The following is a 14,775-nucleotide window of genomic DNA, read 5'->3' on the forward strand; positions in this document are numbered from 1 at the left end:
TCTGAAAGTTTTGTACAAAAGGTTAGAACATGTAGATACTGCAATAGGTTTTGGATACAAGTCCAATAATATTAACAATGGTTTAAATTAAAGCAATAACAATGGCCAAGAAAGGATACAGAGTAGTTGCAAAAAAGGAATGGTCCACTCTTTCACATTCTACTAAAGGTGCAAATAAGTTACTAATATAAACCTTTAAAGTTTCCCTTTTTTTCAACAATAGAGATTTATTAATTACATTGGTAAAACAATTTTATTAGTGGAATGGGATCATTCTTCAGATTCACATTGATTAGGAAGTCATGGAAGTCTGTCCATAAGCATAGACTCCTTTCAAGAAGTTTTTCTGAAAGAGCAGGAAAATATTGGGATATCTAGAAGGGGCAAATGACAAATATTTTTATGTTTGGGAAGGCTTATGAAGTTTACTCATGGAGTGAACAGTATCAGGAGTCAAATGAGAGGCTGGCAAAATAAGGGCTATATCTCTTCCACTGAGAAGAGGGAAAAGTGAAGTGAATTGTGGATATACATCGAAGATTAGTGGTCATTGTTTGACAATTAAAGAATTTTATGCCCAATATCTTGTCTTTCTCTGAGTCACAAAACAGTGTTACTTCTTCACTGGGAAGTATGAGGAAAGGCAAGTGTTAGTATCTTTTGAAAACAGAGATCCAGTCACATCAATCATGTCTCCCTATTTTAAGTTATAAACTCTGTAAGAAAGGGACAATGGCCTGCTTCTCCATATCACTTGTGTTTGGCCTGATAAGCATGATACAGTGCTAAGAAACAAAGTTGGTATATTTCCTTAATCATTCCAATCATTTAGAAGTTAAAAAAATGCATTAATGCTGTCCACTCATATACAACAGAAACTCTTTAAATCCAACTAAAAAGAAAGTTTGCAGAAATTATGGTAAAAAGATCTAAACCTACCAGTTATCTATCTTACGGTCCAACATCCATCCGATATGTAAAGAAAAATCTATCACAGCAAGATGTATTATCAAGCATCAGGCTCCGTTCTTCTATTTAAAAATCAATAAAAGAAGTCACATTTCAGGAAATGTGATAAATATATTTATGAATGAATAATGTCTTTTCTTATTAAAATAACATAGGTCATCCAAAATCTATAGCTATATTGATAAATATTTGAATCCGTTATAAATGTGAAATATTATCTGCTAAAGGCAATGGCTATAATTAGTTTGCTAAGTCTATGTTAGCTTTTCTTATTTTGATCATTCTTTGTCCTTTATGTTTCACCAGTAAGAAAATATGACTTGTACCCTATTGTAGTTTATTTGGAAAAAATGTTATTTTCATCTTCCCTGAAGCAGATAGAGTACAGTCACGGCAGAAACGAAAAGGAAAAAAAAAAACCAAACAGAACAACCATAGTATATGTTGGCCTGTTATCAAAAGGTAATGAAGAAAGAGTAGTTTTTTTTTTTCCCCAAAGATATCTTTAAATTCCATTTCTTGCGTGAAGTTTTTCTAAAACTCTCAACTGTATGGGGATGTACGTTTAATTTTATGAACTACCGGAATATATACCCTGGTATAGTGCCTTGCTATAGCTATTTATTTTGTGCATACATCATTGACATGGACAAAAGAAAGGCCAGAATTTACTTTCGCTTCTTGTAAGATTTTAGTTTTATCAATTACCTTTATTGAATATTTTGCTGAGAGCTTCCAGGAAGAGCAATATCTTTTTTTTTTTTTGTTTATTTGGTTTTGCCATTTCAAACAAAGACATAGTAATATAGTTTAAAATGTTATTACTATTCTCTGCTGTATTAGTCAGGATTTTCCAGAAAAAAACAAAGCCAATAGGATATATAGAGATAGGCATAAGTGGAGATTTACTGTAAATGGCTCCTGTGATTTGGAGACCAAGAAGTCCTACGATCTGCCATCTATAAGCTAGAAGCTTAGTTAGGAAAGCTGGTGGTATAATTCAGTCTGACTCTGAAGGCCTGTGAACCAGGTGAGCCAATGTGGGCAGAAGATAGATTTCACAGCTCAAGTACAGACAGGAAATTCTCCCTTCCTCCAGTTTTTTGTTCTATTCAGGTCCCCAACATATCCGATGATGCCCAATCACATCGATCTTCTTTCCTTGGTCTAGATACAAATGCTAAACTTTTCCAGAAACACCCTCGTAGACACACCTAGACATAATCTTTTACCAGCTAGCTGGGCATCCCTTACCTTGTCAAGCTAACATATAAGATTAATCGTAACATCTACAAAGGGGAATGATGGCCTATTTTAGGTCAGTCGTTCTGTGTTGAGATACCTGCTAACTAACTACCCAAGGCTGATGAGAACTGGTTCTGCACAGTATATTGAAACTTAAATGCCCTTCCACACACACACACACACACACACACACACACACACATGCACACACACATTGTAGTCCTTGGGCTAGGCGTTTTATATGAAATTATTTAGTCCTTAGAAATTATGACAAACTTATACGGTAAATATTAACAACCAATGAATTACTTTTAAATAAGAATGACTGAATAAGATGTCAATGTTCAATTTAAAAAGTTAGAATGTAATAGCAAACAACTGAATTAAAAAATTAAATCATGTCCAAAAGAAAGTTCAAGTCCATAAACAAACTGTAGGCAAAACCTACCAAAAAGTTGAGAAAGTGAGAGAGAGAGAGAAAGAGAGAGATCCTTCAATTGTTGCTAACTGTCCCGAACACACAACCAAGTTATGCTTCGAAATATCATACATATTTGTGGGAATCAACATGGGTCTGATTAGTTCAAATTAGACTGAAATAGACTCTTGAAGGGAACTTGGTGAATCTTCAAATATATAAAGGGCTGGAGTTTTTCCTGTTTGCTTGATTTTTAGAATTTAAGTTTTTACCACTTTTTAATTCCAGGGAAATAATTCTTATTTTTTTAAAGTTTTTAATTTCCAGTTGGTTAGCATACAGTATAATATTAGTTTCAGGTGTACAATTTAGTGATTCATTAATTGCACAGAACACCTGGTGATCATCACAGGGGAAATCCTTAATCCCTATCACCTATTTAACTTCAAAAAAGAGGGAGAAATACTTAATATCTACCAGAAACAAAACTTTGACCTTGTTTTCAACCTAAAACTAACCGGAAAAAAGAAAATAAATAAAATTATGTGAGCAACTGTCAAAACTTAACATTGACTAATTTGCTTTAACGGTATTGGTGCTGATTTTTAAAATGTAAGTGTTTTTAATTATTTTAATTTTTTAACATTTATTTATTTTCGAGAAAGAGAGACAGAGTTCAAGAGGGGAAGGGGCAGAGAGAGAGGGAGACCAGAATCTAAAGCAAGTTCCAGGCTCCAAGCTGTCAGTACAGAGCCAGATGCAGGGCTCTAACTCACGAACTGTGATATCATGACCTGAGCTGAAGCTGGATGCTTAACCGACAACCACACAGCGCCCCAATTTTAAAATTCTATTATATAAAACAAGACATGAAAAAGAGTTCAAAGTTTTTCTTTCTCCCTCTTTTCTCAAGTTTCATTTTTAAATAATTATAGGTTCAGAGTAAGTTGCAAAAAATATACAGGGAGGACCTATTTACTCTTCACCAAGCTTGCCCTAATGTTAGGCTCTTGCAAAATTAAATACAATGTCAAAACAGGGAAACTGAAATTGGTATCATCCACAGAGCTTATTCAGGTTCCATGTGCATATTTTTAGTGCACTCATGTGTGTGTGTGTGTGTGTGTGTGTGTGTGTGTGTGTGTCTGTGTGTGTGTGTGTGTGTGTGTGTATTTTGTAGCTTTATGAAATTTTATCATATGTCACTTTTACACAACTGTGCATGTGTAATTCTATGAAACTTTGTCATGTATAGTTTTGTGTTATCACTACCACAATCATAAAATAGAATTGTTCCAACACCACGGTCTCCCTCCTGCTATCCCACAAGTCTACTGTCAAGTGAATGTACTTGCTAGGTTTATATTAAGTAGGCTTTGAGTGAAATATTATGTAAAATTTTATCACCGTAAGAACTGTGTATCTTCATTATGTATTTGCAATGAGAAAGTATACAGAGTCATTCTTTGCTAAATATGTTCTCTGTGATAAAGTAAATGTGTGGCTTAATGGCATCTATTTCAATGTGATAACGATAAGTAACTTCTTGGGTAATTCCAAGTCCATTTTGGACATCACTTGGTTTCCCTTCACTTCAATTATCTTGCTCTTGTGGACTGTATTTGTAACTAAAGGAAGAACAGAATGGAGAAAATTATATAGTTGAGATCCTCTCAAACAACTAATTTGTTTCAAAGTGGTAGTCAAACATTAGAGGAATGGTTTTATTTTATAACTGTATGTACTAGTCTTTTCCTCACTGTTTTGTTGTTTGGCATCATCAATTTCTTACAGTAGCCAATGAAAGAAGCTAGAAAAAAATAATCATCTAATTAAACGTTTATGTCTTTATCATTACATCCCACGTTAAAATGCTATCTGGGGGCATTTGGGTGGCTCAGTCGGTTAAGCGTCCGACTTCGGCTCAGGTCGTGATCTCGCAATCCATGAAGTCCAGCCCCCATCAGGCTATGTGCTGACAGCCAAGAGCCTGAAGCCTTGCTTTGGATTCTGTGTCTCCCTTTCTCTCTGCCCCTCTCTCAATTTCTCTCTCTCTCTCAGAAATAAATAAATATTAATTTTAAAAAATGCTGTCTGTAACACAATGCAAATCATTAAGAAGTGTGGTTTCAATAAATGTTGCTTTTTCTCAGATTTGAAGCTACTTTGAATTTAACTGAATTCTTGATTGGGACTCAATCCTTCTTTTCTATTCTGAAACCTGTTTTTGAAGACCATTTTTTTCATTGTATATTTCATTTCCTTTAAATACATTTCAAATACATGGTTGTGGAAGGGCCATGTACATTCTTACCATAGGCAATTCTGCACTAAACTTTTACTGACACCATTTCCAGTGGTTAAACGTAAAAAAAAAAAAAATCCCCACACTGTTAGAAAATTTGAAGTTATGATGTTTAAGCAGATATAAATCTGCAAGCCAGATTTTAAAAAATCCAACTGTAAATTCCGACTTGTCATGATCCAGGAAATTAGCAATCAATTCAATCAATATTTAATAGAAAGAGTTCACATTCACTTTCTCTCTCTCAAACTTGTGCTTTTACTTTCGAACAAACTTTACTCACAGAGTTATTAATGATATAAAACAGAAACAGTTAATTTCCTTTTCTTTTGTGATTTCCAGGAACTGATTTTGACTGATTAAGGAAATTTAATTGTTCTACTGTTGAGTAAAGTCTTTTATTTCCAGATAGCAGGACCTAGCATGTCCGCAAACACACTCACACAATTGCCTGAAAACTTACTGAGTTTAAAGACCTTAATAATAATTACACATTTTTGTGACTTTCAGTTAGCACACTGGTGAGATGGAATCTAGTGTTATTATCAGTCATACTGACTGTTTTTGCTTGAGTACTTTCAGTGTTATTATTAACATCATATACTTTCATCTCCTCCTATAGATTTCGAAAGCATATGAAATGGTGTCTTAGCTTTCAGAGGAAACTATAGTCTCCAACAGTTTCTCTCACTGATTTAAGTATTTTTCTTCAAGCTTTGGCTTTCTCATTTTTTGACTTCTCTTTCCTCTCGCACTCAGACTACTCTGCCCTTTCCTTCTTTTGATTAAGACACTGTTCCATTCAGTGTGTCATCATTTGGCCTAACATTTTATTGCCTCTTGCCTTACCAAGCTTTCAGGATGCTATTAAACCCTGACTCTAGTTCTAAGAAAACTCTCCTTGTCTCTAAGGCAATTCTTTTTAATCATTTTACCCGATGAGGTTTTAGTCTGTCCCACATAATAGCTATTTAAAAATGGTAGAGCAGAAAGAGGGGATTCCAGTGTTACAGGTGTTTATTAAGAGCCCACTTAGTCTTCAGACCTTGCTAACGTCTGTGGGCAAACAAGTGAAATGTGTGTCCTTTTTGAGGCTGATCTACACTACCATAAGTTGTAGTGGAAACCCCATGTTTTAAGTATCCACCAATCTATTCACATAATTACCACCTGCTTTGTACAAAGCACAATGTTTAAAAAATGTTTACTAAGTACTTTGAAATGATAATCGAAATAGATGGGTTTATAATGACAATATAATCAAAAGTAAGCATGTGTTATCATCAAGTGAACAACTTAAAAGACATAAAATCAGAAGGTAATTAATAAGAGGTACATTATGCCAATAACTTATTCTATGCCTGAGACTTTGAAAATGCAATATCAGTTAATTCTCACAACACCCTAGAAAGTTACCTACTGGTATAATCCACATTTATAGAGGGAAAGAACCAAACTACAGATGTGTGGTACACATCTGTATGTGGTATTCTAGGCTTGGAACCAACTCTACCTCATACCAACATTTGTGCTCATAACCAATATATCTTCCTATTTTAAGGTGTGGAGGAGCAAAATATGCAAACCTCCCACTTAATAGATGTTGTTCTATAACATAATACACTACACAAAAATAAGATGGGTTTTAGATGGTGATTAGAAGGCACAAATGACAATGAGGCATATTTTACAACCACTACCTGCATTGCATTCCAATCTGATACTCATTTAGCCTTTATTTCAGTACTCTCTACAGTAGAAAACTCACTTTCTACCACTGCTGATTATTTCATTATTGGTCAGTCATGTCTGTTAATACATTCATTGATTCAACATTAATTTTTGAGGTACTTTTATGTGAAGGGCAATATGCCAAGTACTAAAGAGGACATAATGATGTGTTAAGACATGTATCTGTGTTCAAGGAGTTAAAAATCTATTATAGGTTTTTAATTTTTTTTCCTAATTTGAACAAAAATTTCCTTCCTAATTATTTTCATATGCCAATACTTATAATGCTTTTGAGAATAATGGATAATGAGTTACTGCATACTTCTATATGGCAGCCCTTCAAATATATGAAAAAAATCTCTTCTTAGTCTTACTCTTTTAAAAGCTAATAATTCTTGAATCCTTCAAATGTATTAACCCTCACCATCCATTCTATTCAAATTTGTGCAGTATATTTTTTTAAATGTGAATTTTCAAATTAAACATAGTAAGCTAGATGTATGCTGATTAGTACCAAATATAACAGAAAATATATTTCCCATTTTCTCCACATTATACTTATATTAATGCAACTTAATTGTATATTTTATCTGTATCATTTATATCATGTTCATGTCTAGCCAGCTATAAACACAAGTCTTTTTTCCCTGGATTATTGCTAAGTTAAGTGACCTAATGAAATTTATGCAAAATTTAGAAATTTCAATTTATAATTGTATACTATAAAGTGGCTTAAAATTTGTATAACTTGATAATTGGTATATTAGATAATTTTCAGTATTGATTATATTTATTTAATATGCTTCAGTGATTTTCATATTCGTTATAAACCTCTTCAGTCACTTCATTTATATGGGCATTTATATTTATGAGAAAATGCAAAATAATTTAGAATTATCCCTCTATTCAACTTTATAATTAGAACAATGTTTAAAAAAAGAATTAAATAGGGTTGAGGTCTTTTTCATCATGTTTTTTTCTGCTTTTCAGGAAACTTTCTTGAAGTGTGTATTTTTTTTTCTATTTTTTATGGAAGTGATTAACTCATTTGGGTGACCAAGGTAACGTTTTAATAAAATAAATGGCATAAAAAGTGGGGCTGGAGAATCAAACTGAGGTTGGTTTACATACATTTTCCTACTTATGTTCTCAAGATATTATTTAATATCTCTAGCACAGGATGAACAACTCTAGCACAGGATGAAAATAATATAAAACAGAAAAACCACTCTTCCTTCTCTTTAACCTTCACTGTGTTTTGTAATCAGGTGTCAGGCACAGACACATCTCCCATATGTAAATGTAAAGATCCATTTTTATACATTTCTATGTATGATTTATTTTGGTGGTTTCAATGTAATCATATTTCCTCAGTAATAACTCAGCTGTTCAATGTTCTAAATCCAACTCAGTGTTTCAATCTCAAAGCTCTTCTGGGAAAATATGTGCTAATAAAAGTAAGAGAATGTAAAAATCCATGAAAAGGAACAACATCACAGTTCCCTGTTTCTTAGTAGAGGTGATTTCCATACGCTGTTTTGTTTCACCCTCTCCCAAGACATCTCTTCATTAAATACTTTGGTAAAATTAAAAAAAAAATCCTTATTGGATTTTTTTCTTATACATGTGATATTTATTTTGGATATTGGAGGAGGATGCTGAAGGTGAGGGAACCAGCCATACATCCTCCAACTGTCTCTTCATCAGCTAGAATAAAGAGATTTGTAAAAGGGAAAATTCTGATGTCACCCAAAATCCAGAGTAAAATATCTGAGCAAAAGGGTCAATCTTCCTAGGAAGTTCCAGTCCAGTTATTCACAGTTATCTCTCTTTCAGTTAGGGGTAAGTCTCTTGGAACCCAGGCTGCTGTTGAAATCATGGATTTGAGGACCGAGGAATCTAGCATTGTTCCACTATATGCTTCACCTACCCATAATCCTTTAGGATGTTCATTTTGACCAAGAAGCACGATATTCTTAACATTCATATATATTTTTCTAAACCATCTGCAGATGATCGGGTGCCTGGGTGGCTCAGTCAGGTAAGCATCTGACTCTTAGGTTTAGCCCAGGTCATGATCTCATGGTTTCCTGAGTTTGAGCCCCATGTCAGGCTCCGTTCTGACAGTGCAGAGCCTGCTTGGGATTCTCGATCTCCCTCTCTCTCTGCCCCTCATCCACTCATGCTGTCTCTGTCTTTCTCAAAATAAATAAATAAATTTTGAAAAAAGAATTCTGAAGATGATTTTTAATTTCTGTGGCAACTCTGTAAACAGATTTTATTCATATGTCAAATAAATGTTTACCAAAGACCAAGTCAGACAAACACTTTGCTGGCATTAAGTGAAACCTGACAGACAAACAAACAAACAAACAAACAAACAAGATGATCCTGGCCTAATGCAGCTAACAATTTAGTGAAAGCAAATATAAGTAAAATAAGCATGCAATCATGTATTTTTGATATGTGCTCTGAGGGGAAATAAAAGAGTGCCAAGTGATAATTATGGTGAGGGAAACCTTTGGTGAAGAGGTGTTATTTAAGGAGATACACGAAGGATGAATAGGAATTAACCAGGTAGTGTAGAGAAAATTAATGCTCTAGACACAAGGAATCATGAGCACAAAAGTCATGAGACAAGAAAGGTTTTTGAATATTAGAATAACTGAATTATTATTGCTATAATTTTAAATGAAGTTTACTGCTTTATATGGTTTTTAAACATTTTTTAATGTTTATTTTTTGAGAGAGAAAGAGAGACAGAGCATGAGCAGGGAAGGGACAGAGAGAGAAGGAGACACAGAATCCAAAGGATCCAGGCTCTGAGCTGTCAGCACAGAGCCTGACATGGAGCTTGAACCCACAAACTGTGAGATCATGACCTGTGCCAAAGTTGGATGCTTAACTGACTGGGCCACCCAGGCATACCTAGATGTTTGAAGTTATTAAAGCTATTTCTTTGGAAGGTAACGTTGAATTCCAATACTATTTAAATAATGATTTCTTTCCTTCACATGTAAATTTCTTTGTATGCCTAATCGTTTAGCAATAATTTCATAGACATAATTAGATTAAGCCCAACGTAGGAGAATTTCCTAAACTGGGCAATAACTTTGATAAAGTAGTGCTCATGCGTAACTCACTATCTTTGTGTGGGTTTATAAGGAGTTTTTGTATGCTTTATAAAAAGGAGTCAAGTGACTTTATGTTCCCAAAAAGAGTTTCTAGTCTCATACCCCATCAGATTCTATGAAGTGTTTAACCACAATTGTTCCCTAAGCAGATGATTACCTAACTTTCTTCTTTCAGTGATGGCAGTTTTCATCAGTCCCTTTATTCAGTCCCAGGAAACAGGTCAGTTGTTCTCTGTAACTACTCCTGATGTCTCCAACTAGTTCTTTCTGCTATTCCTGACAGTTCCCACAGCTGTCAGTGGCATTGCTCCCTGGGGGTCACAGATCTCAGAAGCTCTTGCTAGAAGTTCTTCAGCAGCTCCTCCTGAGAGTCACGATACAGGGGGTCCCTGTAACAGCCTGTAATGGCAACTGTCTGCAGCATGGTTCTTTAAAAACATGCAACTGAAGGAGCCTCTTCAAATTGCTTTACACTTGTGTTAGGGAAATAGAACTCTGGGTCACCAGCTGTTTCTCTTCTCATAGAGCCTTTGGAAAAGTTTCCATTCTGACAGTCCTTGATATGTGAAATAGAATATGGCATATCTATAAACCGCCTACTGATCATACATTCACTAAATTTGTCAGCCTTCTTTATGGAGAGTGTCTAGCTAGGAATCCAACCAATTTACCAACTGAATCTGAGAACCAGAACAAATGTGCCTGTAGAATAAGTGGGAAAACAATACTGAATTATCTGATTTCTCATATAATGGTGCTGAGAAACCCACATCTGTTTAATTGCTTAAAGTTAAAATCAAGATTCACCAGTGTATATAAAACAGGCTATATGGGGCACTATGAAGCTGCCAGTGGAATACTCTTAAGTCAAGTTCTCTCTTCCCTTTAAAAATAAAAATCTAAAGCTGTTTACAGTTAATATGGCAGAAGCAGAGAAGGAACCGACTTTGTGGTTTGCCTTTTGTGAATTTTCAGTACTAAACGGGTAAAGCGGAATATAATACTAAGCAATGATAGGACAAATCTAGCATAAACCAAGGGGCTCTTCAATTTCACTCACACAATTTCACTTTCTAGGGCCTAAGTGTTTTTCATGTACAGTGATGATAAGCCAGATTTTCTCAGTATCTAACTACCACAAATATTTCCTTTAAGTAAATTTGAAAGCTGCAATAACCCTTTCAGTGCAGTTATTTCCCTAATACTACTCTGATGGCTGGCAAGTCTATGTAGCTTTCCCCTACATCTTTCTTCAATTTGAAGACTCAAGTCCCATCAGCCTTTTAGCTGCTAGAGAATTTGCCTATGTAAAATTGCTCCAGATGTTTCCCAGCTTACTGCAACTCTGCAAAAGGTCTAAGATCTATGCACATCTTCTCAGCATAATTGTTGCTCAAGAGTAGACAAGACACTTTTTAAATATCTGATTCCCAATTAGAATTTTTAAAAGATTTCACATTAGGATAATACCTAACCTTAACAGATCACGTGATCATTCATCTAATTTGCTAAACAGTGACTTGACTTAAGCTTATTATGTCAGTATTATCATTAACTGTTCCCCATTTACTCTTAAGACGTGTCCTTATTTGGATGAAAAATTACATGGCCATCATTATTACTATGTCATGAAACACCTGTGATGAACTGACCTTGCCTAGTGTTTCAGACTCACCTTCTATCACTGCCCCTGCCTTTCAGCCATCCAACTGACCCAAAATTCTTGTTATTGCCTAAATGTGAGATCCTTTCCCAACTCTGTGCTTGTGCTCCTGGGTGGATCACCTTCTTCAGTGCTCCCTCTCAATGGATCACCCTACAAACCTCTCTCCTTTTTATGAGACTCTTACCAGTTTTTCAAGGAGAATCTCCCCTGCTACATGTGCCTGGAATTTGCTATCTATTACCCCGGTCAGTGGCGATGTCTCTAATAGACTCTACTTGCACCTTGTGCATGTTTCATATCTCTCTCATGACATGTATATCGTTTCTATATGTCTTTTTATTGGAATGTCTCTCTAGGACACAGAAAAGTGTTTGAGGTCAGGGACATTTCTCTTTGTACGCTAAATCCCTAAATCCTGGCATATAATTAAAGATTATCTAATTTTATACATAAGAAATGAATAAAAAGAATAGACAATTGTTTATTTTAAAATTCATAACTGCATTATGCATTAACAGTAAAAAGAATAATCTAATTAGTATCTAATTCTATCTAATCTTTTGAAAATAATTGCTTTTCATCAGAATGGATCCTGGTTTGCATCACTTTATATGAGCTCAATACTTAAACATCTGGGTTTGTGTTATGCATTAGATACGTTAAAGCATTATTATTGACTTTAAGCAAACGGATTTTTTCTTCAAAACAAACTCCGTTGTTAGAATTTAAAATACAAGCTAATTTTCAAAATGTTGACTAATATAGTATCTATTAGCAGAATACCTCAACTTAAAGTGAGGCATATATCTTCAAAGATAAATGCATATTCAAGTAAACATCAACGTTATTTTTATTCATAGAATCCACAACTTTGGCCATTCATTTGTATAAAATCAAAATGATTTTTAGACGACATCCACATGGCTAGCTAGCATCATATAAGGTCTGAGAGTCATTCCAAATATCAATTTCCAAACAACATAGTCCATCTGTTCCCAGGAAAGCATAATGGGCAGCTTGCTAGGGTATTAGTCATTCCAGTCACACCTTCCTGTACATAGACTTCCTGTACACAGACTTCAGGGAAATGTTTTAACAATTGTTATGTTTTAATAATAGCTCAGAATTGTCTGCTACTCTGAATGTAGTTTCATTCAGTGTTTTTCAGAATTCAAGCCTTTAAAAATAGCAACAATTAAATATAAGCTGTGAAAGTCTGTGACGTGATATGCCCAAAGGATAGATATATACATATCTGTATATCTGTAACTATATCTGTAGAGAGAGATAGGTTCTCATCTCCTAGCACATCACATCATATATGGATATATATGAATATATCAATAAAAATCTATTTGTACACGTCCACATTATAGATCCATGTTTGTGGCCCTCCATAGCTAATTATTATTAAAATTCTGCAAGTTGTATATGTTTTTTTTTCCATTTTATGAAGGTAGAAATATCCAAATCAATTATTATTCTAAAGTCTAGGGATTGTCTATGAACATATAAAGAATAGAGACTCATACGTTATAATCATATACTTGAGGCATTAATTACTTATCCAGAAATATAAGGATTATTTGAAAATAATTCCATACTATTATTTTAATGTGATTCAAGAGTCTGAACAAATTATAGTTTTGTACATTGGATCAACATGCTTAGAGGTTTCTGAAAAATTAATTAGGTATTATTTGCTCACACAAACTTACTGCACTTTAGTGAAACACAAAGACAAATTGAGAACTTGAAAAACCTTAGAATATACTTCAAACAGTCAGATTCTTCTCTCCAAACTGTATTTGAGAGTTACCCATACTAAGTGATGGATTTTTTTAAATATCCTTACCCTTAGCACAATATTTCATTTTTATTCTTGGTTTCTCTTTGCTTCTTTCTTACTTTTCATTTGTTTCATTGTGGAACAATCTCAAAATTACCAAAAGATTGAATGCTATTCAGAGTTGTTTTTTTTTTTTTTTTTTCTGAACCATTTGAGAAAAATTTGCTGATATGATATTGCATCAACTTTGGTTTCTTTCATGTGAGTTTCCTTAAGCAAGTACATTCTCCTACATAACAACAATTCAAGCATCAAAATCAGAAAAGTATCACTGATGCATTACTAACATCTAATTTTAAAACTCCATCCACGTCTTTCCAATTGTTCTAATAATATTCTTTATCTCAAAAATCCAGTTCTAACTAGTGTGGTATATTTAATCGCATTTCAGCTCCATCAGTCTGGAAAAGCTCTTTACTTTCCCTGACTTTAATGGCCTTTATACTTTGAAGATTATAGTCCAATTATTTTGTAGACTGTCCCTTGATTTGGGTTTGTCTGATCTTTCCCCATGTTTAGATACAGGTTATACATCTTTAGCAGGAAGGAACTTCTCATTTCATGCTATCAGGTGACATTGCTTCCATTTTCCCATAAGTAAAGATATCCCCTTAGATCATTTAATTCAGTTCCTATCTGTCAGGTTCTTCCTTCTTCTCCCCTATTGTACACCGGCATCCACTGCCCTATGTAGATACTTTCCTCATAGCCCTCATACTGTGACACCTCACATATAGCTGACCCCATGTGAAAGCCCTCCTCACCTCAATTGGGTTCTGACCCTCTACACTGGGCTACCTTATTGTGAATGACCTTATTATACCTCTCAGTCACGTTTTTCTAAAATGGTACCCCTCTTATGCCATTTGCCTTTTTAGCCCATTCTGGTCTACTTCAAACACTCAAGGTAGACCTGCCTCCCTGCATGGGCTTAATACCCTGCATTGATATTTTTAAAAATTTTATCAGGTTGTGACATCTCACATCAGTCTTTCCCCTATATGAAAGCCCTGCTCACTCCCTTGGATTCTGATGCCCCAAACCAGACGATACCATGCTCCATGAAAGCCCTCCTCACTATACTTGGACTCCATGATCCCTTGTGGGGCCAGCTCTGCACCATGAGGACACTCTTCCCCTCACTTGGGTCCTAACACCCCACTCTTGGCTTCCCTACCAGTCCGATACCTTCTCTGTCTCCAAGAAGCCAAGTCAAGCTTCCCTTCTCGTGCACCATTCTCCTTGACACGATTAAGCTCCAACACCTTGTTTGGTTTACGTCCCTGTATTGTCACCCTCATCACCTTCTCAAGCTCCTATACTCTGTGCCAGCCCTTCCCCCTGTCACAGTGGACTCTTTTCTTATGTCATTCAAGATCCAACTACTTGTGCTCATAGCCATTTGAGGTGAATATTCCTTTATGATGTACAGGCTCTGATACTGCCTGCTGGGCTGCC

General features: G+C 34.9%; 1 long non-coding RNA gene across 1 annotated transcript in view; it reads right to left on the minus strand.

The window, feature by feature from the left end:
• Window positions 1-14,643, minus strand: part of LOC132693326 (uncharacterized) — a 47,605-nt gene extending 32,962 nt beyond the window's left edge. The window contains exons 1-2 of the long non-coding RNA XR_009616732.3: window positions 14,506-14,643; window positions 940-1,031 (exon numbers count right to left, since the gene is read on the minus strand). This is a non-coding gene — a long non-coding RNA (uncharacterized LOC132693326). The remainder of the gene's footprint in view (window positions 1-939; window positions 1,032-14,505) is intronic.
• Between the last annotated feature and the right edge of the window lie 132 nt (window positions 14,644-14,775).

This window comes from Panthera onca, chromosome B1 (genome assembly GCF_046562875.1).
Source record: "Panthera onca isolate mPanOnc1 chromosome B1, mPanOnc1 haplotype 2, whole genome shotgun sequence".
NCBI classification, from domain to species: domain Eukaryota; kingdom Metazoa; phylum Chordata; class Mammalia; order Carnivora; family Felidae; genus Panthera; species Panthera onca.